Raw genomic sequence first — 16,029 nt, 5'->3', positions numbered from 1 at the left:
TTCAGATTGGAGGCCATATCTTAAGCCGGGCCACTACCGCTCGCTTCTTGGGCTTCTTTTTGCACTAAAACTTACGATGGAATATACACATCTGCTTTGTCAGGAGCAAAATTGTATCTGGCATTGATGCTTTGTCCAAGCTCTCTCACGTCGTCTCTCTTTGTACGCTTCGTACTGGCTCTGATTCACTCACACACGATTCGTCGAAGTTTACGGCCTTACGTATACTGGAAACGTCCGTCCCCTTTTCTTGGCCCAAAAGCGTGCACTGCGAACGATTCCGAATTTGGTACCACGTGAGTCGGTATCTTTCGCGTTCCCGCTCTTTTCTGTGCACAATATCTTCAGTCATTTAAAATTCAAAATCTCATTGCTCAGGCACTCATTTTTTATATTCCTCACAGTAGACCCCATATTCCATTGGAGAACTTTGTCACACCCTACTCAAGTAGGCGCCAGCCTCACAGTCTCATTTGTCCTATTTCACGGACTAATTATGGGTTGTTCTCATTGTCTCCACTGGGTAGCCATACATGGAACAAATTCTTCGACCTCGCGTGAGATCAGTCATTAACTTAACATAATTCAAGAAATCTATAAGATTGCACTTTTTGACACCACAACAACAACAACAAATAAGTTAATGATAATGAATGGGGAAATTCGCCACTTAGGGTGCGGCCCACTACCCCAAGGCACAATTGGGCAGGATGTGATGTGTCCTGATGATGAGGTGATGAACGACGCTAAATAGGGATAGTCAGTGGAGTCAGTATGACATCAGAACGGTAGGCAAAACCACAGCACACAAAAATACACCCACAGCACACAGGTACGCAGGCAGATTATAGGGTAGAGAGGAGACCAGTGTCCCGGAGAAAAATCTTGAAATACTCAAGAACTTGACGATGGTCAGTCTGGTTAGACCCAGGGCCGAGAATGGTTGCCAATGTGAGTGGTGCGGCCGTGATCGACTGCAGGCGACACTGTAGAGCTGCTCTACGGGAGGTGTATAGATGGCAGTCGAGGAGCACATGCTTGGTGTCCACCAAAACAGCACAGCGAGAGCAGAGCATCGAGTCAGAGCGGCCGATCAGATGCTTGAAATGGGGGGTAAATGCAACCCCAAGACGAAGCCTGTGTATCAGCGACGCAAAATGGCGAGGCACACGAGAAGGCATGGTGAAGCCAAAGTCAGGGTCCACTTCACGCATCAGAACTCTTGATGGAACGTCTCGAGACCATTGCGCATGTGCGAGAGGCCTCACCACATCATTTAGGAAGGTTCGCCTGTCGCCTTTGGGGAGGGTAATCCGCACGCTTGATCGGGAATGATACGCAGCTGCTGCAGCCTCGTCAGCCTCTTCATTGCCGCGGATGCCGCAGTGGGCAGGAACCCACTGGAAGTAGATAGAGTGCCCGCTGATCTCAAGACGGCTTAGTTCCTCCAGTATGTCCACCACCACAGGCGCAAGTGATCCACGAATACCCATGTTCGCTATACACTGGAGAGCTGCCTTGGAGTCGCAGTATATCACCCAGCTGCTGATAGCGGCTGATGCAATGTGCTTGAGGAAGAACAAAATGGCATGCAACTCTGCAGACGTAGATGAGGTGCGGTGCGAGAGACGGTATGCGTGGCACGACGACATAGTCGGGATTGTAAAGGCAGCAGTGGAGCCGTGTAAGTCGGTCGACCCATCTGTGAATACTGCAGTGTGCGAAGGATAACGGCACTGCATCATGTCTAACGCAAGTTGTTTCAACACGGGTGCTGCAACGTGATCCCTCTTGCTCTTGAGCCCAGGAATGGTAATGGAGATCGAAGGTATCGAAAAGACCCACGGAGGGGACCTGGGGACGACTGCGCTTCCAACAAAAGCCGGTAGCAAGGGCTTTACAGCAGCGATGCAGTGAGAAATGTTGCTCTGCCTCCGCCTGTTGAGCTTCGAAACCAAGGGGTGACGACGGTGTTCCGCGACGAGACGTAGATAATGGCGCACAGTTTCTCTGAGACGTAAGACCTCTACTGGCAGCTCGCGGGCCTCTGCCACCACCATGCGCGTTTCAGCGGCGCGGGGTACACCGAGGCAGATCCTCAAGCTTCTGGCCAACATACATCGAAGTCTCTGTTCAGATGTTCTTGAGATGCCATGTAAGACCGGGAGGCTGTAGAGAATGGTTCCCCGAACCAATGCCCCATGAATCGATAGGAGCGCTTCCTGATCAATCCCCCATGCAGCGCCAGCGAAGTGAGAAATGACATTGGTCCAGCGTTGAACTTTCGCTTCCAGGTACCTGATATGGGCGCTCCACGAGAGATTGGCATCCAAGATAACACCCAGGAATTTGTGGCACTTCACTTGGCTGAGTGTATTATTGCCTAGCGAAAGAGGGAAGGCGCGCATGCGTTTCCGCGTGAACGGGAGCACAACTGTCTTCTCAGCCGAGATGTCCATGCCAGCCTTGGTGAAGTAATGCTGAACAGCATCCAACGAGTGTTGAAGGCGGCGTTGAATCGCTGGCCTTGATTTACCTGTGGTCCAAACGCACACATCGTCTGCGTATACAGAGAGCTGAACTTTGCGATGAACGCAACGCTTGATATCCGCCATAACCAAATTGAATAGGATGGGGCTTAATACACTTCCTTGAGGAACGCCTTGGGTCAAAACTGTTTTTTGCGTGTCCCCATCCCGAGTGCGGACGAAAATGGTTCTGTTAGACAAGAAGTCAGCCACCCAGACAAAAAGCCTGTGAGACACTCTAGCCCGGAGGAGGGTGTGCAATACATAGGTGTGACTGACCGTATCATAGGCACGTTTGACATCAAGGAAAACAGCCTCGACAATCCTCTTGCAGCTCTTGGCGACTTCAACAGCAGTCACAAGGTCCATAAGGGAGTCAACTGAGCTACGGTGTCGACGGAAGCCCGCCATCTCATCAGGGAAAACGTGATTCCTTTCCAACCACCATTCCAGCCTGTGTAGAACTATCCGCTCCATCACCTTACCGACACAACTGGTAAGGCTAACTGGACGGAAAGAGGACAGGTGCGACGGATGCTTGCCAGGCTTCAGCAATGGGACCACCATGGCTTCTTTCCAGCTTGCGGGTACCTGGCCAGATCTCCATGAGCTGTTGCATATAAACAGCAAAGTTCGAAGGCCCCCAGCGCCAAGATTTCGAAGAGCTGAATAGGTGATCCCGTCTACACCAGGATTTGTCTACACCAGGATAGGTGATCCCGTCTACACCACCGATGATTTGGGTCGGGACAAACGAAGGGCAGTTTTAAGCTCTGGCAGAGAAAAATCCGCATCCAGCTGTGCGTTCGACGGGAGCGTTATACGATCAAGATCCTCGCGAAGTTCAACCATGTAGGTATGAAACGTTGCAGTTCCCGCAGCTTCCGCAGCCGCCGCCACAGTTCCGCAGAAGTCCAGAGCTACGTCGACCTCAGACTTGTTGAGGATCAGAGCAAGTGACCCCAGTGGATTGGTGCGTGGAAGGCCATCGCGCAGGCTACGCGCAACTCTCCAAATTCTGGCGGGTCTGCTGAAGGGCGACAGCGTCTCACAAAACCGGCGCCAACGCTGTCGATCAAGGGCTCTCAACCTGTGTTGCACAGCTCTAAGTGAATGACGCGCTGCGACAATATCGGAAAGTAAACCTGTGCGTCGAGCTCTTGGCTCAGCTCTTCTACGGCAAGCACGTAGCTGTTCCACCTGGGGACTAGAGCCCGTATGTCCTGCTGCAACAGGTACGTGTTTTGACACCACATTACCCTTGTTTCGTATGCATTTCTGGCTTTGTATGAATGTTAACGCGTTTTTCTTTTTCCTCTGCCGAATGCTTTGTTATCTACAGGCCTATAGCCAAAGTTACTGTTTATTTCTCCTTTCCTTTTTTCTCTCTCTCTCTGTTTGTTACTCTCCACCCCCAATAATATATCCGAGGGTTGTGGAATGGGATCACGTGATCCCATATATCATCCGGACATGCTGCCCATGTCATTTCGACATGCTACCGACTCGTGACCGATGTTGCGCCAACATAATTTTGTATTTTTATTCGTGTGTTCGCAATCGTAACTACAAAAACAACGTTAGTCTGGTTATTTACGAGGAAACAACGTATTATTTCCGCGATTGTTTCTTACTCGTTTCATTTTCTGATAGTTTCCTTTGTTTCTCGTATTTCCCATGGCGGGCAGTGAGCGCGGCGTTACAAAAAGCAAGAAGAAAAAAAATTAAAAAGCTGACCACGAAGTGCACGAAGCTGTAAAAAGGAACTGGTATATACCGGCATTTATTTCGAAGCGAAAACAGATACTGTATATTTCATGTCTTACGAGGGTTCGCAAATTCGAGAGCCCTGCTCGTCTCGGAATCAAAATGATGGAGGCGACGTGTCTCAGTTTAATTCACTGACGCATACAAACATGGCTCAAGTGAGGAATTGCTTCTAATATTAACTCCACATCAGCGTAACGAATGTGTTTCCTACTTGCTTTTCGCGCGGGACACCAAGTAGGTCGATGGAAAGCCAATGTCAGCGTCATGTCGCTATGGCTTCGGCCAACATCGAGCCTACACTGCCAACTTCAGTGGGATGTTGGTGGCAAGTTGGCAGTGTCGGCGTCATGTCTCTGGTTTCTGTGATCATCAAGCCCACATTGTCAATCTCTATGGGACGTCAATCGCCAGTTGACATTGTCAGCGTCATCTCGCTGGTGTCGGTCAACACCAAGCCGACATTGCCAACTTCAACGTGATATCGGTCGCGAGTTGGCATTGTCGGCTACATGTCGTTTGTTTCGGTTAACATCAAGCCGACATTGCCAACTTCAACGTGATATCGGTCGTAACTTGGCATTGTCGGCTACATGTCGTTTGTTTCGGTCAACATCAAGCGACATTGCCAACTTCAACGTGATATCGGTCGCAAATTGGCATTGTCGGCTACATGTCGTTTGTTTCGGTCAACATCAAGCGACATTGCCAACTTCAACGTGATATCGGTCGCAAATTGGCATTGTCGGCTACATGTCGTTTGTTTCGGTCAACATCAAGCGACATTGCCAACTTCAACGTGATATCGGTCGCAACTTGGCATTGTCGGCTACATGTCGTTTGTTTCGGTCAACATCAAGCGACATTGCCAACTTCAACGTGATATCGGTCGCAAATTGGCATTGTCGGCTACATGTCGTTTGTTTCGGTCAACATCAAGCCGACAATGCCAACTTCAACGTGATATCGGTCGCAAATTGGCATTGTCGGCTACATGTCGCTTGTTTCGGTCAACACCGAGCCGACATATCCAACTTCAACGTGATATCGGTCGCAAATTGGCATTGTCGGCTACATGTCGTTTGTTTCGGTCAACATCAAGCCGACGATGCCAACTTCAACGTGATATCGGTCGCAAATTGGCATTGTCGGCTACATGTCGCTTGTTTCGGTCAACACCGAGCCGACATATCCAACTTCAACGTGATATCGGTCGCAACTTGGCATTGTCGGCTACATGTCGTTTGTTTCGGTCAACACCGAGCCGACATTGCCAACTTCAGCGTCATATCGGTCGCAAGTTGGCTGTGTCGGCTAGATGTCGCGTTTTTCCGTCAACATCGAACCGACTTTGCCAACTTCTGTCGTACATCGGTCACAAGTTGGCAGTGTCGGGGATATGTTGGGCCGACATGCCCAACTTGCTGCCGATATCGGCCTGATGTGGTGTGCCATTCCGAGGAATGGAGATTTGTGATAATTTCATTCCTTTCAATTCCTCGGAATGAGAAGGCATGGCCAATTCCCATTCCTGAAATGGCTTGGCAACCCCATTCCATTCCTTTAACTCAACGAATAAAAGAAAAGGGACCGGTAACCGTGCTGGGTAGCCATGCAGTGCTATAGAGGAGATCGACATTACCCACCATGGAAGAAGCAAAAAGACAAGGTTGTTTCGCTCTTGACCGTGTGGTACCCAGACCAATCCGTTCCAATTCCATTCCGGGCTCTGATAAATCTGGAATGATTCCGAAATCATTCCAACCCTGGGGTGGCAACTCGGCAACCCTGATATCTACGCTTTTCTATGTATCGTGCTGCCTGGACTCTATCACAGGAGGCCTTCACGAAAGAGTCTCCAGTTCGTGAAGGAATTAAAGCAGTCCAGTAGTGGCTGAGAGGGCAGTATGTGGTGCGAAATATGTAAAGGAAAATGGTCCCTACCTCGGGTGTCGACATCCGTAGCGCAGGACCAGTGGGGAATTACGTCCGCTGAGCACCACGAAAGATCCAATACATCCAGTGACGTTGGTGATCGCACATAAGTTGGCAATAGATTGTTCAGTAGGAATATTTGACCATTCTCCGTTTGCTTCCAGCAACCTCCTTCCCCTGCCGTCCGTTCTTCGGCTGCCTGGCCCAGTTTGTGTGATGAGCATTGAAGTCACCCGGCATGAGTACCGGAGCTTCTAGTGAACCGAGTAAGCGTTCGAGGTCACTCCACGGAACCTGTGCCGCAGGACGTATATAGATACTGACAACTGTTAACAGCATGGGCGGATCTTGCATAAGAGCGATGGCAAAATGACCGTAGGCGTTTTCACGCATTCATTGCCCACACTACCAACCTTCCTGAACTGCACTCTCTTAGTCAGCTGGACTCTCGCCCCTTGTCCCTATCAAAATTGATTGGTCCCTGGCCGAATCCAGTCCACCAACGCTCTGCGCTCAAAGCTCTTTTGACCTGTCTGGAGGCAATCGAACTTCGACTCTTATTATGAAGGGGCTCATTATGTCATTCCCCACGTCACTACGAGCATTGGGTAGGGTATCATCTCTGACGGTGAAACTCCCCATTCATCATCGTACAGTAAAGCTGCTGTTGACCCTATCGGCGCATCTCTCTCAGAGGATTAATGAAATCCATTGACTGTGTATCCATTAGCGCGGTGTGCAGCATCCATGCCGTGTTCCCATACAGCAGGGTCATTCCATGCCAAACGTCCCAGACATTACGCTCGACCATCCCTGATTTCTTTCAAATATAATGTGGTTGATTGTTCCCATGCTACCAATGCTATCGAGCCAAATTTTCGAGTCGTGGCCGCGTCTTGAAGATCGCGATTGCACATGTAACCTACCTGGCGAAAAAAACTTTTTTGGGAAGACACTTTTTATCGAGAGTTTATGACCCGAAAAAACTGTAAAATTTCGTGAACATTTGGATTGTTTTTACGGAACTCTGCCATTTTTTCGTAGCTATTTAAACTGTTTAGCGCTGTTGTGCAGGAGGCATAAAACATGTTAAAACATTTTGAGGGGCGCAGACTTTGAAGAGTACGCAGAAAAATAATCATGAATTTCGGAAATATTGCTTTTTACCAGATATTCAGCCGTCAGTTGCACACTGAGGTGGTCCCGATAAAAATATGAGACAAACTGCATTTAATATAGTACGCCCCTTGAACACGTATGTTACAAAGCTTCATCGAAACACTTTTTGTTTTAGCAGCGATTTTTTTTTTTTTTAACGTGACCATCCCCGCTCTCACCCGGCATTGCCACGCTAGGCTGCTTCACCCCAAGACGCAACGCCGCCGCTGCCGCCAAACGGACACTGGAGCTGCCCAAACCGATTTCCGTTCTTCAGCCAAAAAGACAGAGAGAGAGAGAAACAACCTTCCAAGCTTCAGGTTCTCACGAGAACGGCCTACTGCGGCGACACAGTTCAGTAGAAGCACTGGGCGTGGGGGAGGGGGATATTTATTAGAACAAAGAAAAAAAAGAGGAGAGGTCAGCCAAACTGTATGCCGGCTTGTTATTCTGCAAAACAGAAAGAAAGAAACAAGGGATGTACCTCGGTGACAACGGGCACTGGCGGTCTGCTGAATAACCACAATCTGTTCCAGCGATCATGCGCACAACGCTTACTAGCACCGACTCTGCGGCGCCATGCAATAAAGTGTGTCGTGGCATAGTGGTTAGCGTGGCCGGTATACACGCCGACACTGGGAGGTGAGTCGGGTTTTAATCCCCGAACCGGCTCTGCTGTCTGGGTTTTCCCTGGGTTTTCCGGCAGACTTTCCACACGAATATCGGCACAGTTGCTGTTGAAGTCGGCCTAGGACACAAAGTAACCCCTCTGTCCCTCACTCTCGCTGCTGTCCTCTTTCCATCTGCCTATGTCGGTACGCCGCTTATAGACAAAGTTGCTTTGCTGGGCTAACGCAGAATTTAAAAAACAAAACAAAGGGTTTAATGTGTAATGAAGATAAAAAAAAGCACAATGGAGGCTTGCTGTTCCCAAAAGCAAAGAGAAACAAACAAAAAGGAAGCAGAAGAAACAGAGACACAGAATGTTATGGAGACACAGAGAAAAAACAGCTCCTTCACTGGTCGGCAATGACAGCTTCACTCTTTTGTGCTACCACGAAAGAACACAATAACAAAAGGGAGGACTTAAGGAGTACAGAGGCCCTTCCAGAAATTTTTCAGATTAAGACATCAGATGAAAGTGTGTGTGTCCTTTTACCGAATGGCGCTAAAGGCTTTGATGTGTGCAATTTGTTTCCCACAAAAAAAACTCACATCAACATGGGTCCGCGCCTTCACCATTAACTCGCCACTCCGGGTATTACGAGGAGGAGAAGGTATGATGCCACGTCACCGGTGACGTTATAAGGAGAAGTCATTCTGGTTCGCCGGTCAGCGAGGGTGAGCGCCTTGTCCCTTTGCCGCTGTAAACCAGTTTTGCCAGTTCTCCCGGTGAATTGGGGATAGAAGGAGCGGCCGAATCATTAGGAGGAGGGGGAGGGGGAGGAGGAGTGTCGTTGGGAGGAACCCGAGATGTCTGCCTGCCTGATTAGGCGGCATGTTTCTCGGGAAGGGAAAGGTGGTGGAGAGGAGGAGAGGAAAGGGTGAAGTGGAAGACCGAGCGGAATCCGCTCGGGGGGAGGATAGCTGCGTCCATGGGCCGACTTCAGGGGAACTGTGCCGGCATACGCCTATTACACATCTGAGAGAAACCCAGGAAAAACCCCAGACGGCACAGCCGGCCAGTCTCCAGTCTCCACCTCCAGTCTCCAAGCGCACGCGTTACCGCTGCGCCACCGGAGCTGGTGCCGAATCATTACTGAGCCAAGAGAAAGGCTTTTTCAGAACCCCGAGTAGCCGAGTAGCAGACGACAGAGGAGTAGCAGAGAACATTTCTCTAGACCAATCAGCGACCGTTCTCCTTATAGCGTCAGCGCGAGGTTCCAGGCAGATCACTGGCTGGTACTGCTGTTCAACGCCGTTGCGCACGGTCGCCTTTTTGCGAGGTCTTTAAATTCAATTTCTCCGATAATTATGACTCTGTGGTGTGAATTACTTCGCATGGTGCATCTTACTTGCCTACTTAACAGTTTCACAAGAAGAAAACAGGGTGTTAAAAATGACTCTGTGCTACTTTAACACTGTCTAAGTGACGTCACTGAATATAAGGAGCCAGCTCAGGAGGTCGGTGTCGCCTCCGATCAACGTCAGCTATAGATGTAATAGGTGCAGATCCGTCGTCGTCGAAGTACATCCCTGGCTACAGTGCTCCCTGTGTACTGCGCCACCGCAGAAGGCCGTTCTCATGAGAACCTCAAACTTTGAAAGTTAATTTGTACATACAATGTCTTTTTGTAGGCAACGCAAATGGGCTTGGGCAGCTCCCGTGTGCGTTTTGTAGCAGCGGCGGCGATGCGTCTTGGGCTGAAGCAGCTTTGCGGGGCAATGCCGGATGTGTGCGGGGGTGGTCAAGTTAAAAACAAAACAAAAAAACTCACTGCTAAAACGAAAAGTGTTTCGATGACACTTCGTAAAATAAACGTTCAAGGGGCATACTATCAAATGCAATTGGTCTCATACTTTTATCGGGACCACCTCAGTGTGCAATTGACGTCTGAATAATACGGCAACAAGTAATATTCCCGAAATTCATAATTTTTTTCTGCGTACTCTTCCAAGTCTGCGCACCTCAAAATATTTTTTAACACGTTCTATGCTTCCTACACATCAGCGCTAAACAGTTTAAATAGCTATATGAAGCAATGGCAGAGTTCCGTAAAAAATTCCAAAAGTTCCCGAAATTTTACAGGTTTGTCGGGGCATAAACTCTCGATAAAAAGTGTCGATGAACCTTCAACGGTCTTGGCACGAAAGTATTATGCTTTGCCTTCCCTTAGAAGAGGTTTGGTTGGAATTTGCGCAACAGCTATTTTGTTATATATATTTTTTTTGCGCCAGGTACGTTCCATGTCACATCAGAATCTTGGCCAGAGGCGGCCACGGCGCGAATTTTTTTTGCGACAAAAATAACCCGAGAGAGCGTTAGCTGCATGGGAACAATCAACCACAATTTATTTGAAGGAAATCGGGATTGGTCGAGCGCAATGTCTGGGATGTTTGGCATGGAATGACCCAGCTATGAACTAGGGAACTTGTACTGTTGTAGTTGTCATTTAAAATCAGGGATCTTGTTACGGTGGCTTAGAGGATTCCATTGCATCGTTATGACCTTTCTATACAATGTCGTCATGCTGAGGTAAAGGTTATGCCCCCAGTGCCAGAAGCGCTTGAATCTCGGGCAGTTGCGACGCACCAGCAAATGCGGAGACAATTCCCTTATGTGCCGCGAGTACCGCAGGGAAGAGTCTAAGAGAAGGCGCATCTTCGGTGGCTGATAATGGTAACTGTCTTATCATGGCTGCTGGTTCAGTCACGCTGGAGTAAGTGCGTGTAATCTGCCTTGATGGACCAGGAGGTGTTGGGTAGCTGCTTGGGATGGGCTTGACCCGCGATGGTGTTCTGCAACCTCCGTTCTCCTTGTGCAGACCGAGGCGGGAAGCAGGAAAGTCTCGTGCATTTGCACCAAACGTCAAAAGTGGCGCTACCACCCCTGGGGGCGGTAGATGAGATCGTAGTATCCGATGTTCGTGTTTTTTGGTGGCGGCGGTCTTCGCAGGACATAAAGAAAATGATGCGGGATGGCCCAATTTACAGTTAGCACACGTTGGCTCTCTTTTATCGTTGCACTCTTGCTCTTGCTTGGTCTTTGATGAGGCCCAGCGCATATGCCACACCGTGCAGCACCTTGGAAGTGTCCAGCGATATGGCCAAATCGATAGCACTGCGTGGGGCCTTCTGCGTATTCGTGGACGATGAAGGTCTGAAATCCGAGGGCAATTCGGTGGGGGAAGACGGATTGTGGGTTTAAGAGTCAGGATGACGCTGCTTAACGGAGGGGACACATCACCGCCATCTTATGCCATGGACTGCCGAACCTGTCGCCTTGCAGATATAATCCCTCCATCTTTGAGGTACAGCACAGGATTGTCGTTCGAGTACTCCTTGGGTACATCATAGGTCTTGCCAATGTTTCTAGCATACGTTGGGGTATTGATGGTAGCACAAGAATTCCAGCTGAACACTTAGATGCAAAAGGTTGCGGGCAGCCGTTTCCGACCGTACGGACACAAACGAAGAAGCATCTCGGTGGAAACGGTGGTGCATAATCTGTTTTTGGGCTATAATGCGTATTTCACTAGCGACTGCATTAGGATTCGCTTTCCGAAAGGAGTAATCAGCAGATGCTGGCCGAAATAGTATGGGAATACCACCGGCTCGGTGCTTCTTGTGGGTGACAGTGGTGAACGGGTCACCAAGGAGTTGCAGCAGTATTGGTATCGTCGATTGGGTCTCCTCTGTCCGGTGGAGAGCGGCCTGTACCGAAGTGTCCATGGCGCTACCAGCAGGAACATTCATGATTTTCGGATTGTCGGCATCACTTGAGTCAGGGCTCTCCACCCGTCAGGGACCTGATGACCTGTTAGGGACCTGATGACATATAGGAAGCGTTATACAGATATTCTACCTACCGTCCGTATTACGGCGCGAGGTCCGTGAAACGTTAGATTCCTGCTTTCAAAAGAAGAAAAACAGTGACTCCAAATGAGCTTAAGCCTATAAATTTTGAATCAATTCCGGAGCACAGGAAAACCGCGACTTTACCCTTGAAATTTTTCTTCTTCTCCAGGTAGTTAAACACAATCATAAGGAAGTGATGAGTTCTGCGATAACAACAGGAGATGCTAAGTCCGCCTAACTACATTCTAATGCGGTGGACCAAGAAGAATATAGAGAGTTTTGGCAAACAGTTGATAACGTGGTTTGCGTCGAAACGTATCAGCCGGAACCAACCAGATTCTGACTCAAACGTGACTGCGATTGGTTTGGATAGACGTGATAATCTTACCAACGGTTTGCTAAAATTGCATAATATACAAGAACCGAAGCGATTTAATGGCCATCTTCCCATTTGGGCGTATTTTCTTTCTCGTATGATGGCTGCTTACTCACTTTTATAACGTAGAGTTGTCGTCTTTCCTGATTACTCTATATCCCATATAAGGCTCTCTCTCGCAAGCAATTAGGCGCGTCATTCAGGACGCGGCGGTCATGTCTAAAAGGCTAACAGGCCATGTCGGTTACTCTGTAGTCATTACCCAACCTTCCTGCGTTACGTCGCAGAGCAGAAAGAACGGCTCGTCGGACAGGGCAAATTATTGACATTGTGTAATACCTCCGGATGAAAGCTAAAGTAACACGAGAACCTGAGAAAGAAGACCGAAAGCGTTGGCGTAAGCTTTGCCAGCACCTTCCACTGTTTGACCCGGCCACGAAGATCTGGAGGACAATCCGATCTCTGAAGGAGGCACCCCTCCAAGGAATCCTCTCGCGGCCTTCGTTACCTTTAACGGTGTGGACGAAAACACGCCAGCGACAGACTTCCTTTGTTACTAACGCCACCGGCCGCTGTCTCGACACATCACGAATGGCTGCGATACACCGCGGTTTTGGCCACAGTTCGACGGCTGAAATTCACCAAGACTGGCACAGCTAGTCCACCGGAGGTTATGAACCGTGACTTCACACTAACCGAGCTAAAGAGAGCGCTGAAGCCTGTGAACGCCGGCTCGTCCCCGGGACCCAATAAAATCATCTATGCCGCACTGCGAAACTTTGACGGACGGTCGCTCCAAGCTCTCCTTCATGCGCATAATACGCCTTGGCAACAGGGATCTCTACCACCTACCTGGAAAGAGGCATCGGTTGTTCCTATCTTGAAACCAGGAAAGCCCCCAAATGCCCTATCATCCTTTCGCCCTGTGAGCCTGACAAGCTGTATGGAAAAAATGATGGAGAGAATGGTTTTGCATCGCCTCAACTGGTGGCTCGAAAAGCAAGGTGTGTTCCCTCACGAAATGGCTGGATTTCGTCGCCACTGAAGCTCCATCGATCCAGTTCTCGACCTAGTCTCTACAGTCCAGCATGCTTGTGCTCATCGGCAGCTCCTCGTATCGGTTTTACTGGACATCAAGTGCATGTGTGTGCTGCACGTCTTGCACTTTTTGGGGTATTCGGTCGACTCTTCATCTGGCTCCAAGACTTCCTTACGAACCCAACTGTCGCTGTCCGTACACCCCAAGGTGAAATCTCTAATCATCCTGGTGATGGCCGGCCTACAATCGGTAATTCCTCGCAAAGTGTCGTTTACCGTGTATGCATATGACGTTACCCTTTCTGCAGTAGGAAAATCAGCGCCGCTTGCAGCTGGCTTTAAATAAAATACATACGTACCTCACCCAACTTGGGATGGACCTTCCGCCCGAAAAGTGCGCCGTGCTCCCTTTCACACCCAAGGCTATGGCAAATTTTCCTCTTTCGGTTGGTGCCAAGACGCTTGAGCCTGTACGTTTCCCTTGCCGTGGTACTCGACACGGACTTGCGCTGGGCTCGCCGCATTAAGCTGTAGGGGGCGATGGTCTTCCTCTACGTGAGTCCCGACCGGCGATGATCGTATGCCACGGAGGGGCGATGACGGTGGCCTATCTCCATGGCCGCGCCGGTGGAACTCATGTAGAGTACTTTTAGGAACACGGAACTTTGAGTGCAGAGCGTTGGTGAGCGTTGCAGAACAGTAGGAAGTACAGTAGAAAGTAACTGCATTGAGGCTGAAACACACAAAAAAACGAACAACATACCGTCACTACCGAGCTTTTTCGACGAGTGTCATATTTCAGTCGTTGAGGGACACTGACAACTAGGTTTGGAACATCGTTAACACTTTTTTTGCAGTAGCCCTTCGAAGATTTTCATGGTCATATATGAAGACGCTAGAAAAATATTCATTAAATGTACGTACTACAGTATCTGGGTCTTCCAATTCTGCTTTGTGTACCTCAACATTTTTTGTTTCTGGCCTTTTATATAGCGCCAAAATTATCTTTAGATTTTCATGAGGAAAAGATGCACTTGTCCATAGCGGACGCCCCCTCCCCCCCCCCCCTTCGAAAAATCTTAAATCCGCCCCTGAGTACGGTTGATACAAGGAGTAGTCGGACGCATTTTCCTTTCACGCAAGAGGATGAACTTTGCACAATCATGCTTCTAAAAGAAACTGCCGCAAAAGCTGCACATTCTGTAGCAAGCTAAGCTGAATGCCTGCGTCGTCTGCACTCGAAAAATGGCGGAGTAAATTCAGAGATGTGCTAGTGGCAATGGGATTTCTAGACGCACAGACGGCACGGTGCTATGATCTGAGATACCTTCTTCGACACTGATTGTATATGGTCTACCTAATAATGAATATTGCGTATGCAATAATATTATCGTGATAATAAATTAATGCAAATAACGGGAGTAAATGGTAACGAGAGCAAGATTAAAACACCAGAAGTTGTTTGAAACAACCTCTTTTTTTTCGTCCCACAAACGAACAAACAAACCGTGACGAGGAAACTGGAAGAGACGTGTCACCGTTCCTATCTATTCGTACTCTCCTTGCATTAACTTCACACTTTATACAACAACGGAGTAATTTGTTTCAGCATTGTTACATTAGGTTATCCAACAATTAGACTAGACATTACTTAGTAATATCAATTCCCGTATCATACGCGTATCAGCTGACTGAAATAATAATAATAAAAACACTTTTTAATGTAGCAATGATGTAGGAAAGCGATCTCACTGCTTCCACTCATGCGTGTGGATAACACGGCGGATCTTGCGCGACTTATACTACTCTATAGTGTCAAAGTGAAAAACCGGGCCTGTTGGTGGTTGATCTTGCATGACGAACTAGCACTGGGAACGGGACAGAGAGACGAGAGACGACAGTATGACGAACTAGCACCTGTCCTGTCGTCTCTTCTCTCTGTCCCGTTCCCAGTGCTAGATCGTCAAACTCTATAGTGAATGCGTTGTCCAAAGCGCTTCATGTTACCTCTATGCATATTTCTCTAGAAGTTGAAGACAGAGCGCAATATTTGCGCGGATGTTTTATTACAACCGATATTTGAAGGAGCAGGAAAATCACAGACATAAATGTGGTAAAGAAACAAGGGAAAGGGTGCAGGCTAGCTGGTATAGATCCATGAAGAAGACCGAGAGACACGGACACAGAAGAACCTACGTGTGTCGTCTTCTGTGTCCGTGTCTCTCGGTCTTCTTCATGGATAAATGTGGTGGACGTGTAAGTATACGTGTTGTATACCTGCAACACAACTTCTAAGCAGGAAATGCTTTCTCCTGTCGTCTCCTGCTTTTGCCTTATTGGCTTCAAATGTACTTTTAGCAACGAGATCGGTTCCCTGCATTACGAGCCTTACCAAGTACACCGAGCCAAACGCACAAGCCAGCAAAAGTGACAATCAAGGACACGTTCAGGTAGCTGCAGCTGAGTACACCACGTTATCGGCCTCTCAGGTCGAACATGTGTTCGGCAAATCCGAGTTCGCGTAGATCGATACCCAACCACTTGGCGCATGCGCGCGGGATCGGAAGTCGCAACCAGATGTTTGCACGTGAGCGTCTTGCTCTCAGTGTTCAGATATTTGGAAGAAGGGCCTTTATGGTCGCGTGTTCTCGTCGGATGTGATAGCATTCATCAAAGCTCCGATGGTGCACTATACCGGTGATCTTAGTT

At 48.7% G+C, this 16,029-nt stretch overlaps 1 protein-coding gene across 1 annotated transcript in view; it reads left to right on the top strand.

Moving 5' to 3' along the window:
• Positions 1–16,029, top strand: part of LOC135373116 (membrane frizzled-related protein-like) — a 608,751-nt gene that overhangs the window by 311,157 nt on the left and 281,565 nt on the right. The window lies entirely within an intron of this gene.

Source organism: Ornithodoros turicata, unplaced genomic scaffold (genome assembly GCF_037126465.1).
Source record: "Ornithodoros turicata isolate Travis unplaced genomic scaffold, ASM3712646v1 Chromosome21, whole genome shotgun sequence".
Classification (NCBI taxonomy): Eukaryota; Metazoa; Arthropoda; class Arachnida; order Ixodida; family Argasidae; genus Ornithodoros; species Ornithodoros turicata.
This window is presented reverse-complemented; position numbering and strand designations above follow the sequence as displayed.